Source organism: Pinus tabuliformis, chromosome 4_2, assembly GCF_031772625.1.
Source record: "Pinus tabuliformis cultivar Carrire ecotype Pingquan chromosome 4_2, CPIR1, whole genome shotgun sequence".
Lineage (NCBI taxonomy): Eukaryota > Viridiplantae > Streptophyta > Pinopsida > Pinales > Pinaceae > Pinus > Pinus tabuliformis.
In genome coordinates this window covers 1,112,210,299-1,112,225,596 of record NC_142304.1, presented here as the reverse complement: position 1 = coordinate 1,112,225,596, position 15,298 = coordinate 1,112,210,299, and the positions used below count along the sequence as shown (strand labels likewise).

The 15,298-nt window shown below is 33.6% G+C and overlaps 1 pseudogene; it reads left to right on the top strand.

The window, feature by feature from the left end:
- The first annotated feature begins 4,339 nt into the window (after positions 1-4,339).
- The window catches only part of LOC149173566 (protein JINGUBANG-like), a 57,385-nt pseudogene continuing 46,426 nt past the window's right edge, over positions 4,340-15,298 (top strand).

Here is a 15,298-nt window from a genome sequence, read left to right as displayed (position 1 = left end):
TTTGTTAGCAAATATAAAAGCAAGTTATAAAAGTTGGAATTAAGTTTTGATTGCAAGCATCTTGGGTGCATGGAATTATATTTTTACTTATGCTTAAGTTATTAGCAATAGATAAAAATTGCAAGCATCTTGGATGGATGGAATTATATTTCTAGTTGTGTTTAAGTTACTAGCAATGTATAAAAAAAATATATGGAATAAATCCAAAACTAACGTTTCAAGTTGTAAAACATATGTAAGTTGTAAAACATATATAAAGCATAAACATTGGAATGTGACGTTATACAATTTTATTGGTCACTTATTTTATTTTATTTTATTGTGATTTTATGTTACAAATAGTTGGTCTCTATGGTGCTAAGTAGCCATATAATATTTGGATTCTAATATTATTGTTAGTTTTTTGGTGTAATGGTGGATCAAAATCTTATCTATTGCATGGTTGTTGTTCTCTATACAAAGTTAATTCGAAGATGGTTAGAAGACTGAATACATAACAAACAAACATTGTAGCTATTTCTATGAACTAACATTAGATATAAAGTAAGAAAAAATAGAAAACATAAAACGAGTGAAACACAAGAATTTGGGAAGTGAAATCCTCTTTATTTCTTGGTGTAAAGAGATACAAATAATTCTAGAGACAATAAAGGGAGTTGATAGACAAAAGGGGCTCTATGACTCTCCTAAAGGAAGGTCCCTCTCCTTGCAAGAAAAATATCTCATCAAAGACGCTTCATAAAGGCTCTCAATAATGAGCTTTCTCAATGCAAATCAATTTCAATTGACTTATCAATTTTGGTAGCATAAGCTTGCATAAACTTCTTCTCTTTTGTTGGTCCCAATTCCATTGGTATTTATAGGCTCAAGCCCAATCCTTGGCTCCCCCTAACTCATTTATGAGATTTGATATAGTGGGAGACAAGGGGAGTCCTTTGGAGGCTCCTTAATGGCAACTCAAGAGTGGAATGGCTCAAGATTGAGCTATCTAGCCATGTCTTGCCAGTAGAGGGTTGCTCATGTGATGTGAAGTGGTCCATCGCCTGTTGGTTTTTCACTTATGTGGATTTGTGTGGTTATCAAAGAAACAAATGTGGTGATCCAAAAAATGAAACTCTTAGGGGCAATTCAATTTACAATTGCTATGAAGTATTATCTAAACCATGAGATTTAAGGTTCAAATCCTTCTTCATGAAGCTAACAAAAAATAAATAAAAAATGAATCAATTATTATCAATTTATTAAAAAGCAGGGCAAACCTTCTTGAAAAAAGGAAACAAAATAAAAAAAAGAGAGAAAGGAATCTGTCTCTCTAGAGTATAAGACTATATATATATATATATATATATATATATATATATATAATAACACAATGAAAAAATCTTAAAATTAAGATTTGAAAGTAACTTATAAAATATTAAATTAAAAGCAATAAACATATGTAAATTAAAAATTTAATTTAAAAAAAAAAAAAAAAAAAAATAATAGTAAATTTAAAAATATTTAAATAGAGAATTGAAATTCAAAAAAGTTTTGAAATAATAATAACTAACATTCCCATATAAATTAAATGAATGGTAAATAATAATAGTCATCAATCAAGAATAAGCATCAAAACACTTACTTTAGCACACATTTTAAGTTGTTAAAATTAAAATAATCATAAAATTTAGAATTATTATTATTAATGATAAAAAAAATTAATATATAAGTTAAACATATATACATTTAATATATATATATATATATATATATATATATATATATATATATATATATAATCCAAAGCCTCTTGGGCTATATATATATATATATATATAGCCCAAGAGGCTTTGGATTAACGGTGAATGAGTGCGCTCTTAAGGCACTCCTTGCGATAGGTCACTGGTTCAAATCCCCTGTGGGTACTTAGGTTAGTCATATATATATATATATATATATTCTTAATCATGAAAATTCAGCCCATTCCATGTGGAGATTCTTAATCTCTAAAGAGGTTTTCTCACAATACCATGCACCAATACTAGTACCCAAAAACCATAACTCATTTCATGATAAAATGAATTTAATTAAAAGGGAAAAAAGAGACATAATTATTTTGGAAATAAATCTTAATTTTTGATTTGTATATACTAATAAGAATATTCCATGGAGATTAAATACCTACCATCCACTTAACAATTATTGACAATTAAATTAAAATATTAAAACTTCTATCCTTAACAATTATTGATAATTAAATTAAAATAGTAAAACTTCTATCATAAAATACATGATTATAAAGGACCATTTTTTTTTTTTCAATATTGTTTTTTGGAATTATAAAATTTAATGAAATGTTCCACCCATTGCGCCTTAATTCCCAAGCCGCCTTCTTAAAAAATACTACAATATTGTTTGATGTTTGATTCACTGTGTAATATGGTGGATCTGTCCAGAGTTTAAGATAGTTACTCTATCTATCATCAAAGATGAAAAAAAGCATAGAGTCACCATCCGAAATGTTTTTCCCTAATGATAGATAAAATCACCATTCACCATTCCAAACTTTAAATAGATCAACCACATTCCACTTATCTTACTCAACAAAATTGTTCAAACAGCAGAAGGCACTCTGACAAATTTCCTCCATACAGCATGGTTGAACTTTTAAAAGTTCAATGGTTTGAAAAAGAATCTTCATTCCACAGAAATTCCTAATTTCATGGAAATGTCACTGACTTCGTTCATGGAGCTGTCACTCTTACTGGTAAAGATGGAAATAAAGAGACGCACTCAGAGAAGTATTCATTACCACTTCATTATTTTATCAAATAAGAAATTTAGCCGTATACATCTTTTAATTAAATAATAAAATGTTAATCGTACAAAATTCCTAATTTAAGCATATGAAAAGATGTAAAATGATTTTCTCATCATACACTTTGAAAAAGTTGTAGAGGGAGTATTTTTATGTATACGGAAAGTTTTCAGAATTATAATAGGGGTTGTTTTTTGGGAAATCAGTAGGTGTTAAATGTTAATTTTATATTTATTTGTTGATGTATTGGAAAGTGTTTGTTAATTAATATTAAGCTGTGATAAAATTTGAAATTAGATTAATTAAATTGATATATAAAAATTTTTGTTTATAAAACAAGGGATTTATTTTTTTCAATGATTTAACTGCTAAAATTTATAAAAATATATAATCTCTTATAAAAGACACATACTTTTAATTATTAAACCCATTCAAATTATATTATATAATTATTTTAATTATTTTATTATACCCATTAAATATGGTATTTAACATTTTCACTCTCAATAATATTATGAAATTTCAACTTTATAAATAAAGTAAACATTCCTAAACAATCTATAAATTAAAGAAAGGTATAACTACCACTAGTTATACCATTTTAATCTCATAAACCATAAACAATTTTAATCTCATGAACCTGCGTAACCATAGATTTGATGATCTCAGTCATATTGTCTATGGAATCTAATTTTATGGATCGTGAGCATCCTTATTTTGAATGCAAATTTTCAAAATTTATGTTAAATTTAGATACAAATTATAGTAAAGTAAACCTATATCTAATGGTCTCAATAGGTGCAATTATTTATGAAATTTTAACTTCAATAGCTGCCATTCTTTATGAAGTACCACACTAAACATAGATCTCATGATCTGGTCAACAATCTGTAAAATCTAAGAAGTGCAGGAAAGTCATTTCCATTGGTGTTTGGGAAAAATTTAATATCAAACTTCATAATTTAGCAGATGGCCAAATAGCATTAGACCAATGATTAGCCCGTTTCTGCTCTCTACCAATCACATGGTGTCTTAAGTGGCTGCAGTAGGAAAGAGCTAATCAGCCATCCCCAGGGTATTTAATGCCCGGGGATATGCACGCCGGTTAACGCGATAACACGCGAAAGCTAAGTTTCAGCATTAACTAATATTTTAGCTTTCGAGTGTTATCCGGCTAAGCTGCGTCCCTAGCATTAAATACACTGGGATGGCTGGTTAGCTCCTTCAGCTGCAGTAGGTTTATGTCTGTACACACATTCATGCATTTGAAATAACGACTTCAACGTTAAAATATAAATCACAAGAACACCTATTTATCATGAGAATCAAAATCACAATATTCCTGTATGGAAGTGTGCACTCAAAATTTATAAATTACATTATATATAATTCGTGAACTCAGCCTCCCAAGTTATATTATATAATCCACGAACTCGGCCTCCCAATGCTATGATTGATCCTAGCAATTCAAAACCAAATGAGATGCAACGAAACCAAATGAGGTGTTTGGATTCTGAGAGCTCCTGTGATTTTAATTCCATGGCGGTTTCAAATGATTCAACAAGCATTTCATTACACGTGTCTTACTCTAGTTTTCGGTCGCCAAGTTTTGTTTCATCAAGCTTTAATTCTGATTCGATCAGTCATTCAACGTCAAGTTTCAGGAGCATGTGCTCCACTCCTTCACTCAGATATCTATTCAACCTAGATTCAAATTATGGACAAAATGGTTACAGCTACATATCTTCCATTAGAATCCAGGGTGGTACATGACATGTATTATCTTTGGCTGTAACAGGAAGAAGAAACTGTTAAAGTGTGCTCTACAGTGGGTCTTATGAGGGCATTCAAGCATGGCAGCTCCATAACTCTAGCAGTGCATTGAGTCCTCTGAAATATGGATGCAACAACTATGGAGCTGTGAAGGCCATCAGTGTTGTTGGTGACAATGTCTTCAGTGCCCGTAAGGACCATGGGATCAGAGTCTGGAAAATTTCTCAGAAGTCTGATCATCATGACAAGCTTGTCTGCACGATGCGCCTTCAGTTAAGGACTGCTTGAAGAATTTGATAAGGCCTGACAATTTTGTAAAAGTGAGAAGACACAAGAAATCTCTGTGGATACAGATGCAATATCCTCCCTTGGTGCATCAAGAGATGGCTTGTGGCTATATTCTGCTTCCTGGGATAGAACAGTGAAGGTATGGAGGTTATCTCAGTCAGAGTCAGTCTGTGAGGAATCCTTCAAAGCCCATGATGATGCCATCAATGCAATTGTAGTCTCAGATGATGGCTTTGTATACACTGCCTCTGCTGATTGCAAGATAAAAGTATGGAAGAGATGAAAGAATGGGCATGTTTTTGAGACTGTGTTAGAGAAACACAAATCTGCCATTAATGCTCTTGCATTGAGTTCTGATGGCTTGGTTCTTTATTCAGGGGGTTGTGACAGAGCCATTATTGTTTGGGAGAGACAATGATTAATGCTTCCAAACCATTTGAGCATGAACCTGTAATGTGTGCTTCTGGTTTGCTGATAGGTCACAGGCAGGCTATCCTATGCTTGGCCATTGTTAATTCAGAATTGGTTTGCAGTGGGTCTACTGACAGGACTGTGAGGATTTCGAGGAGAGAAATGAGTGATTGCCAGAGCTGTTGCATAGCAGTTTTGAATGGCCATAGGAGCCCCGTGAAGTCTATTACAGCCCGTGTGTCGGGAATTTCTAGTTATTCCAAACAAAATACAGTGGAAAAATCCTCTGTTTCCACTGTTGAGAATTTTCTGATAAATTCCGAAACAACAAAAATATGAACAAAGAGTAATACTCTGTTTTCTGATAATTCAAAAACACAAGAACAGAGCATAAAATAATACTCTACTTTGCCTCAGGATCAAAAACTCATCAAAATAATACTCTGTTTTTGACACAGAAAAATACTCTGTTTTTAACTCAGAAAAACAGAAAAATTCATTCTCTGGAAACGGTGTTGCAGCAACACAGTTTTTTTTCAGTTGCTGTTCGTGGTGTTGCAGCAACGTAAATTTTTGACGTCAAGTATTTTTTGAGTTACGGTGTAACAGCAACAGGGATTTTTGACGTCAAGTATTTTTCGACTTACGGTGTAACAGCAACAGGCAAAAAGAAACTTCTATTTATGAACGATAAACTAACTGATAAAATAAGTCTTCCTCACGTAGAGGGATCTTCACAAAATATTATGCTAAAGAGCATCTTCCTCTTGACAGAGGGATTACAACAGGAACGCTTCAGTTCCACAAAACAACTATCTCAGAAAATTTCAGCACTGTTGTGCAATACAAAAAAAAACTCTCTTGTTCTACACTGCTGTGTGTTACAAAAGGACTTTCAATCTATCTATATTTTTCTACACTGCTGTGTCTGCATTTTATAGTGCGGGAAAGGGTCTTCACCGCCTTAACTTGCTGATGAAGTTTCTGCTGCTCATAATGAACAGATCTGATCTTTTGCTGTATTTTTTGAGTCGGTGGTGATGAAATCTATGGCTGATAAATGCTACGACGGCTCGAGGCTGGTTCTTTTCTCTTTCAGCCGTTCTGCTCATTAATACGGTTGTTGAGAAGTAATGATGTAGTGCTGTATCTGATCTTCATCCTTCGGGAACTCAAAAATAATTAAAGAGTGAAAAGATGGTAATGGCGGTGACTTAAAAGATCGGGAAAAAATGTGGGGCGTCGGATCACGACAAATGAATAAAGTAGCTGTTGTTGTTCTGTTCACTGCAGTTGAAATTATAATTTCAACACTCCCCTTTAATTTCAACTGCTGGGTTATCAGTCATACCCAGAAGTTTCCTTAAAAACTCAAAACTTTTCTGATCCAATGGCTTTGTCAGAATATCCGCAACCTGTTCCTAAGTCCTGCAATGTTGTAAAATGATTTCTCCATTGTTCACCAATTCTCTGATGTAGTGAAACTTTGTGTCTATGTGTTTTGTTCTCTTGTGGAATACAGAGTTCTTGGATAATGCAATAGCTGAGCTATTGTCACAAAAAATAATTGTTGTTGTTGCCTGCTCCTGGCATAGACTTCTCAACATTCTCCTCATCCAAACCGCTTGACATGCTGCTGCTGTAGCTGCCACATACTCTGCTTCTGTTGTAGACAATGCCACAATTGGCTGTTTCTTGGAAGCCCATGAAATGGCTCCTGAACCTATGTGAAAAATGTAACCAGATGTGCTTTTCCGGTCATCTACACTTCTAGCCCAATCACTATCTGTGTATCCAACTAAATCTGAACATTTTGAAACAGTATAAAATATGCCATACCTTTTTGTACCTTTAACATATCTCAGAATTCTCTTTGCTGCCTGCCAATGTATTTCTTTTGCCTTCTCCATGAATCTGGAAATTAAACTAACAGCATACATTATGTTTGGCCTAGTTGCAGTCAAATACATGAGGCTGCCAACTATGCTCTTGTACACACTAGGGTCAAAATCTTTGCTGCTGTCCTCTTTGCTGAGTTTTAATCCCATCACTGTGGGAGTGATTGCTGCCTTGCTGTCCTGCATGTTAAATCTGCTCAACACTTCATTTACATATTTTGCATGTGAAATAAAAATTCCATTTTTATTTTGATCTACTTCTATTCCTAAGAAGTATCTCAGCAAACCCATGTCAGTCATCTCAAATTCTTCTTTCATGACTGATTTGAAATTTTCAATGAGGTAGTCATCATTACCTGTAAAAATCACATCATCAACATATAACACAACAATTAAAATTTTACAGTCCTTTTCTTTGATGTAAACAGTGGGTTCTCCCTCACACTTCTCGAATCTGTTTTCCAGTAGATAGGAATCTATCCTACTGTACCATGCTCTTGGCGCTTGCTTCAGCCCATAAAGAGCTTTCTTCAATCTGCAGACTTTGTGCTCTTGGCCTTTCTTCTCATAGCCTAGAGGTTGCTCGATGTAAACCTCTTCCATTAATACTCCATTCAAGAATGCTGACTTCACGTCCATTTGGTAAACTTTCCATTTGTTTTGTGCTGCTATGGACAGCACTGCTCTCACGGTTTCCATTCTTGCAACCGGTGCGAAAGTCTCTTCATAATCTCTCCCATACTGCTGCTTGTATCCCTTGACAACAAGTCTTGCCTTGTGCCTTTCTATCTTGCCTTCAGCATTATTCTTGGTCTTGTAGACCCAGTTAACTCCAATGACTTCTTTACCTTTTGGTAGCTCAACTAAATCCCATGTCTTATTTCTTTCTATTGCATTCATCTCCTCATCCATAGCTTCTATCCATTTCTTATCTTTAATTGCTTCTTCAAAATGAACAGGGTCATCAACGTGACAATACAAAGAAAACAGAGAATTCATTCCTTCATCATAAATATCACTTAAATTTCTGAATTTCTTACCTCTTTCATTCGGTGTGCAAGTGCTTGTATATGCACTTGAATTTCCTCCTTGTGGTGTGCTTGGAGAAGCACTCTCATTTCTCCTCAAGGGTGTCTTTTGTTGTTCTGTTGTTGGTGTTGTTGTTTGGGGATGTGTTTCAGCCAACTCCTCATCATCATCATCATGAGACAAACAGTTTTTAACATTAATTGTTTTCTCTATGCTTCCATCCCAAGCTTCCTCTTCAATAAATTGAACATCTCTGCTCACAAAAAACTTCTTGGTGGATGGGATATATAACCTGTAAGCTTTGGATTCTTCACTGTATCCAATGAAAATACATTTCTCCCCTTTGTTGTCCAATTTCTTCCTTAGCTGATCTGGAATGTGTGCATAAGCCACACAACCAAAAACTTTCATGTGGGTGACTCCTTGCTTTCTCCTACTCCATGCTTCTTCTGGCACTTTGTTCATCACTGCTTTTGTAGGACATCTATTCAAAATATATACTGCACAGTGTACAGCTTTAGCCCAATAATCATTTGGCAAATGCTTTGCCTTCAACATGCTCCTCGCCATATCCATGATTGTTCTGTTTTTCCTTTCAGCAACTCCATTTTGCTGCGGGGTGTACCTTGCTGTAAATTGCTTATGAATTCCATTTTCTCTGCAAAAACGTAAAAATTCTTTGGAGATATACTCACCTCCTCTGTCAGTTCTCAAAACCTTGATATGCAGCCCACTTTGATTTTCTACAAGTGCTTTGAAATTTTGAAAATTTTCAAACACTTCACTCTTATTCTTCAGAAAATAAACCCAAGTCTTTCTGGTAAAGTCATCAATAAATGTTAGAAAATATTGGCTGCCTGCAAGTGATGGAGCTTGCATCGGTCCACATAAATCTGAGTGGACAATTTCTAAAGGTGCTTTTGCCCTTATGCTTTTCCCAGTTGGAAAACTTTCTCTGTGTTGTTTTCCCAATATACAACCTTCACAAAGGCTGTCTGGCTTTTCTATCAATGGTAATCCTCTTACCATTCCTCTTCTACTCAACAAATTAAGACCTCCAAAGTTGAGATGTCCAAATCTCAAATGCCACAACCAATTTTCATCCTTTGGTACGCTTTGGAGAGCCTCTTGTGTCACTGCTGCAATTACTTCTTTATTTTTCAAATCTGCTTTTATTCTGAGAGGGAACATCCTGTTCCTTGTCATCTTCACTTCAGCAATACAACGTTTGCTGGGTAATCTGTCCATGATGGTGCATACATCATTCTTAAAGAAAACATTGTAACCCTTCTGAACAAGTTGTCCAATACTCAAGAGATTACACTTCATTCCAGGAACATAATAGACATCTGCTATGGTTTTCTTTTCACCTTTCTTTGTAAATATTTTAACTTCTCCTTTTCCCATAACAGAAATTTTACTATCAGTCCCAAGTGTGACTTGTGATTTCACACTCTGATCTAAAACAGAAAACAGGGCTATGTTTCCTGTCATATGGTTGCTGCAACCAGAATCTAGAAACCATATATCTTCACTGTTTGTTTCAGCCATATTACAAACTAACAACACATTATCTTGACTAATATTTTCTCTAGTGATATTTGCACTAGATCTATTACCAATATCATGCTGCTTCTTCCTACATTCATTTGCATAGTGCCCATATTTTTTACAATAATAACATTGGACATTGGATTTTTCATACCTTTGTCCTTGAGCATGATGTTGTCCACTTTGTTGACTGTTTCCATGGCCTTGGTTCTGATTTGGATTGATGCCTCTTCCTTGAACGTTTGCTGGACTGTTTCTTCCGCCTCTGTATTGGGTTCTGCCTCTTCCTCTCTTGTTTCCTCTGCCTTGACCTCTTCCTCTTCCAAATGACATCTGGGTCTTGAAGGCTTGCTCTAGAGATGAGTTTTCATTTCTACTCAACCTCTGCTCATGTGTTATCAGTGATGCATGAAGTTCATCAACTAAAAAATTTGAGAGATCCTTTGTCTCTTCTATGGTGGTGACAATCGCATCAAACTTTGAGGGTAGGCACCTCAATAGTTTCTCCACAATCCTCCTTTCTTCAAGAGTTTCTCCATGAGACCTTATCTGTGTGACCAAACCAATTGCTTGTGTGAAGAATGAGTCAATATTGTCTGACTCCTTCATACACAGGTTCTCAAAATCTTTCCTCGGCAACTGTAGTTTTGGTGTCTTCACTTTCTCCATGCCTTGATAGGTTGTCTTGAGAGTTTGCCATGCTTCTCTGGATGTCTTGGCTGCTGCTATCCTTGGAAACACACTCTCATGCACTGCTTGATATAAAAGTACAAAGGCTTTTGAGTCCTTCTTCTTATTTCTCTTCAACAGCTCTTTCTCTGCCTGAGTTAATCCAATAAACTCTTCTTCATTTGCTGGTTCTTCAAATCCATATTCAACAAGTTCCCATAAATCTTGTGAGGCAAACACGGCTCTCATGGTTATTGCCCAGTAGTCATAATTTTTCCCATTGAACTGTGGGAGCTGGGTATTAAACATACCCACGCTGGTGCTGGCCATTCTTGCAATACTTGACTGTAAAAAAAATCACTTAATTGTCTTCAGCAGCTACACAAAAAACTAATCTGAAAAATACCTTGACAGCGTTTTCGCTCTGCTGGATAATTTGTTGCAGCAACAAATCTTCTTTCAGCTTCTTTGATGTCTTCAAAGAGCCTGGACAAGCTCTGATACCATGTCGGGAATTTCTGGTTATTCCAAACAAAATATAGTGGAAAAATCCTCTGTTTCCACTGTTGAGAATTTTCTGATAAATTCCGAAACAACAAAAATATGAACAGAGAGTAATACTCTGTTTTCTGATAATTCAAAAACACAAGAACAGAGCATAAAATAATACTCTACTTTGCCTCAGGATCAAAAACTCATCAAAATAATACTCTGTTTTTGACACAGAAAAATACTCTGTTTTTAACTCAGAAAAACAGAAAAATTTGTTCTCTGGAAACGGTGTTGCAGCAACACAGTTTTTTTTCAGTTGTTGTAACTTGTGTTGCAGCAACGCTGTTCGTGGTGTTGCAGCAACGTAAATTTTTTACGTCAAGTATTTTTTGAGTTACGGTGTAACAGCAACAGGGATTTTTGACGTCAAGTATTTTTCGACTTACGGTGTAACAGCAACAGGCAAAAAGAAACTTCTATTTATGAACGATAAACTAACTGATAAAATAAGTCTTCCTCATGTAGAGGGATCTTCACAAAATATTATGCTAAAGAGCATCTTCCTCTTGACAGAGGGATTACAACAGGAACGCTTCAGTTCCACAAAACAACTATCTCAGAAAATTTCAGCACTGTTGTGCAATACAAAAAAAAAGTCTCTTGTTCTACACTGCTTTGTGTTACAAAAGGACTTTCAATCTATCTATATTTTTCTACACTGCTGTGTCTGCATTTTATAGTACGGGAAAGGCTCTTCATCGCCTTAACTTGCTGATGAAGTTTTTGCTACTCATAATGAACAGATCTGATCTTTTGCTGTATTTTTTGAATCAGTGGTGATGAAATCTATGGCTGATAAATGCTACGACGGCTCGAGGTTGGTTCTTTTCTCTTTCAGTCGTTCTGCTCATTAATACGGTTGTTGAGAAGTAATGATGTAGTGTTGTATCTGATCTTCATCCTTCGGGAACTCAAAAATAATTAAAGAGTGAAAAGATGGTAATGGCGGTGGCTTAAAAGATCGGGAAAAAATGTGGGGCGCCGGATCATGACAAATGAATAAAGAAGCTGCTGTTGTTCTGTTCACTGCAGTTGAAATTATAATTTCAACACCGTGTTGATGAAATTATGGGGTGTGTTATCTATAGTGGAAGCTTGGATGGGGAAATTAGGGCATGGTCACACTATTCTTCTCCGGAGATGTTTATAGAGTTTGCATGACTGCATTGGTATGGTTTACAATTTCATAAAAAGGTGTCAAAGGTTCTGGGACATGTGAGGGTTGAAGGGTGCGCTGTAAACTCACATACATTGGGGAGCTATACTAAAATACAGTGGATCCACTGAAAGACCAACGTCAAATGTGCAGACAATTCGTTTATGATATTTAATCTTGTATAAATGGTTAGGTTTTTGTTTTCAATTAATGGCCAAGCTTGCCTAATTATTATAGGAATTATCATCCCTTATGACATAAAGTAAAAGCGAAAAGTATGGTTAGTTATTGTAGTGATTCACAGTGGGGTATAAATTTGATTGGCAATCCTATCAACTAAGCAATTTTTTTTATGACCAATATTTTTTTTTATAAAAAAAATTTCCTCAACCCATTTTTATTTTATTTTTTTCAATCATTTAATTTTTTTCCACTGGAAAAATTAGTAATTTTCATTAATATTAGAAAATTACATATAGTAGATGCCTTGGCATTATTGTGTTGTTCATACAAAATTCACCTCACAAGGTGTTGTATCAGAAAGTAGTTACAAAATTGTGCTGGGTACATACATATGTCTGGCTGTTCAAGCCTAATTTCTATCACAAAAAGATCCTTTTTGTATACAAAATAGCCATAGTTCAAAAACAGTTTCATCATGTCCAAATAGTCTCCATTACTGTTAGTTATCGGGACTGTTGTCCCTCTATTCTCTCTGATCTATGAATGGCCTGTGGTAAAACCGGTGCTCTTCGGTTCCCTTCTGCTCCACAATTAGCCATTCGCCTCTGGGAAGTGTCGAGGCCTCTTTGGATAATTTGTCAGCAACGCTGTTATGTTCTCTATAAATGTGTAAACAAGAGAAATGATTAAATGCTGCTTTGAGAGTGAGAGCATCATGTAATATATTGTTGAGTGTGTGTGTATGACATGTAGTGTCATTATTTTTCAATCATTTAATTAGGTATTTGTTTTAGTATAAAAACAATTTTTTTCTGTTAATATAAATGTTGTGTTCTGCTTTTTAAATAATTTAATTTATTTAATTTTAAGCTATTATAAAATATTTTTTAATTAAGTAATATCATGGGTAAATATTTTATATTATTTTGGAAAGTTAAATATATTGAATAGTATTTTTAAGTATTTTAGTTTCTCTGTTTTAAGTTTTTATATAGGAAAATTCAAATTTTGTTAAAATTTTGTAATTATAAAAGTGAAGCAAGTTAGTTTTGGAAAATGACTTTATTCTAGGATAGAAAGTAGAAATGACTATTATCAAAACTTCCTTTTAAGGTAACTTGCTGCAAAGAAAAAATGTATAAATTTAGACTTATTCTTTGAAAAAAATCAAACTAATTCATTCCTATTGCCAATATACCCAATGATTTAGTGCAATTAAGTATAGTCACTATTAATGTAATTTCAGATATTTTACAAATTAAGTTAAATTAATCTTGAAAAATTTTCAAGTAAGTTGATCAAACTCATTAACTATAATGCATTTTGAATAAAAACAACTGATCTTAACTTTAATATGATCAATAAGACCAAAGGAAGACCTTATAAAAATAAAACAAGTTTGAACTCACTTTAAAATAGAAATTTGGAAGGATTCTAACATTTCAAGTAATAATAGTATACAAGGGATGCATTTCTAAAAAAATCATATCTTCTAACAAGTGAGAATAATAAAAACTAGAATAACTTAAAAGGCTCATACCCACTTGTGTTCAAATTCAAGTATGAATGTATTGAATGCATCATAGCCCTGGTCACGACACATTTGAGATTTCCATATCTGACCATAAAATATATTTGTTTTCAAATCAAACTAATAAATAGACCAATTCCATAAAAACTGAGATCTATCGCTAGTGTACCAACTCTAAAGAAACTTCATAAAAAATCTCATAGTCAAATGGAAAACCATTATTTCACCTAGACAAACAAGAAAATTCAGTTCCATTATTTATATTGGACAACTAAAAAATTCTTCAATTTCATTACTCTATCCCGATGCATTAATGTTTTATGTAGAATACCAATGGCCCATGGGTGTAGACAACTCTTGTTAGTCCAACCTTTAAGCTTCATGCTTCAATGTTCAGGCTTTAGGTTATGTGTGTATAGTGTAGGCTTGCATGATGTGAGTGAAGATGGAGATGGGTTTCTTCTAACAAGTCCAAAGACCCAGTATAAGGCATTATATACTTATCTTGGAGCCTCATCTTGAAGTCTCATTATTATGGATGCAGCATGGTGCAATGCTTATCTTGGAGTCTCAACTAGCAAGATCACTTGCTTTTTTCATTTTCTACAACTTTATTTGGAATTGTGTGTGTATGTCTCACCCATTCAATTGATGGTGTAACCATGATGACTAATATGCATGTTTAAAATTATATGTATTTAGTAATAAATAGGAAAAATACACATAAATATTGGTCAAATTTAACTCTTAACTATACTAATCAATATCATTGGATTTGCTTATATTAATAATTTTTTATGCATTTTAAAATGTTACTAAATTTAATCAAATATGAAAATTATTTTTACATATGATTAAAATATTCTCTTAACATGTTGTTGATTTTAAAATATATAGTCATATATTTCTATGTGTAAATAATATTAAGTAAATAAACGCTACATTTTTTTTTTATAAAATTTATATTTACTTTTCCATTTCTCTACCTTTGTCATTGTGCCAAAGGATGTCCCAAAACAAAATTTGCTCTATATTCTAACTAAATAACCATGTCTCAAGTTTTCATTTGGGAATTTTAATCCTTCAATTTACAACACCACTAAATAGTTTTTACATACATTCGTTTTTCCAATATATTTTATTTAAAAAAATGTTAATTCTATCCAATAAAAAAATTTAACGCATAAAAATTACAAAGTTACAAGAACTCACAATTATAGGTCTTTAGATTTAAAAAATGCAAAAAATTACAAAGTTACAATCAAGCATAATTGTAAGTCTTCAGCTCTTATTGTGATCCAAAGAAATAGCAACATTTATCTTTCTAAAGGAGAGTGTATCTAACTCTAAATCACATAGACAAATCCTTAAGGAGATGTGGAAACACAAATTACAATGTTACAATTAATCTCAATTATACCTCTTCAACTTTCAGTGTGCTTCAAATGAATAATAAC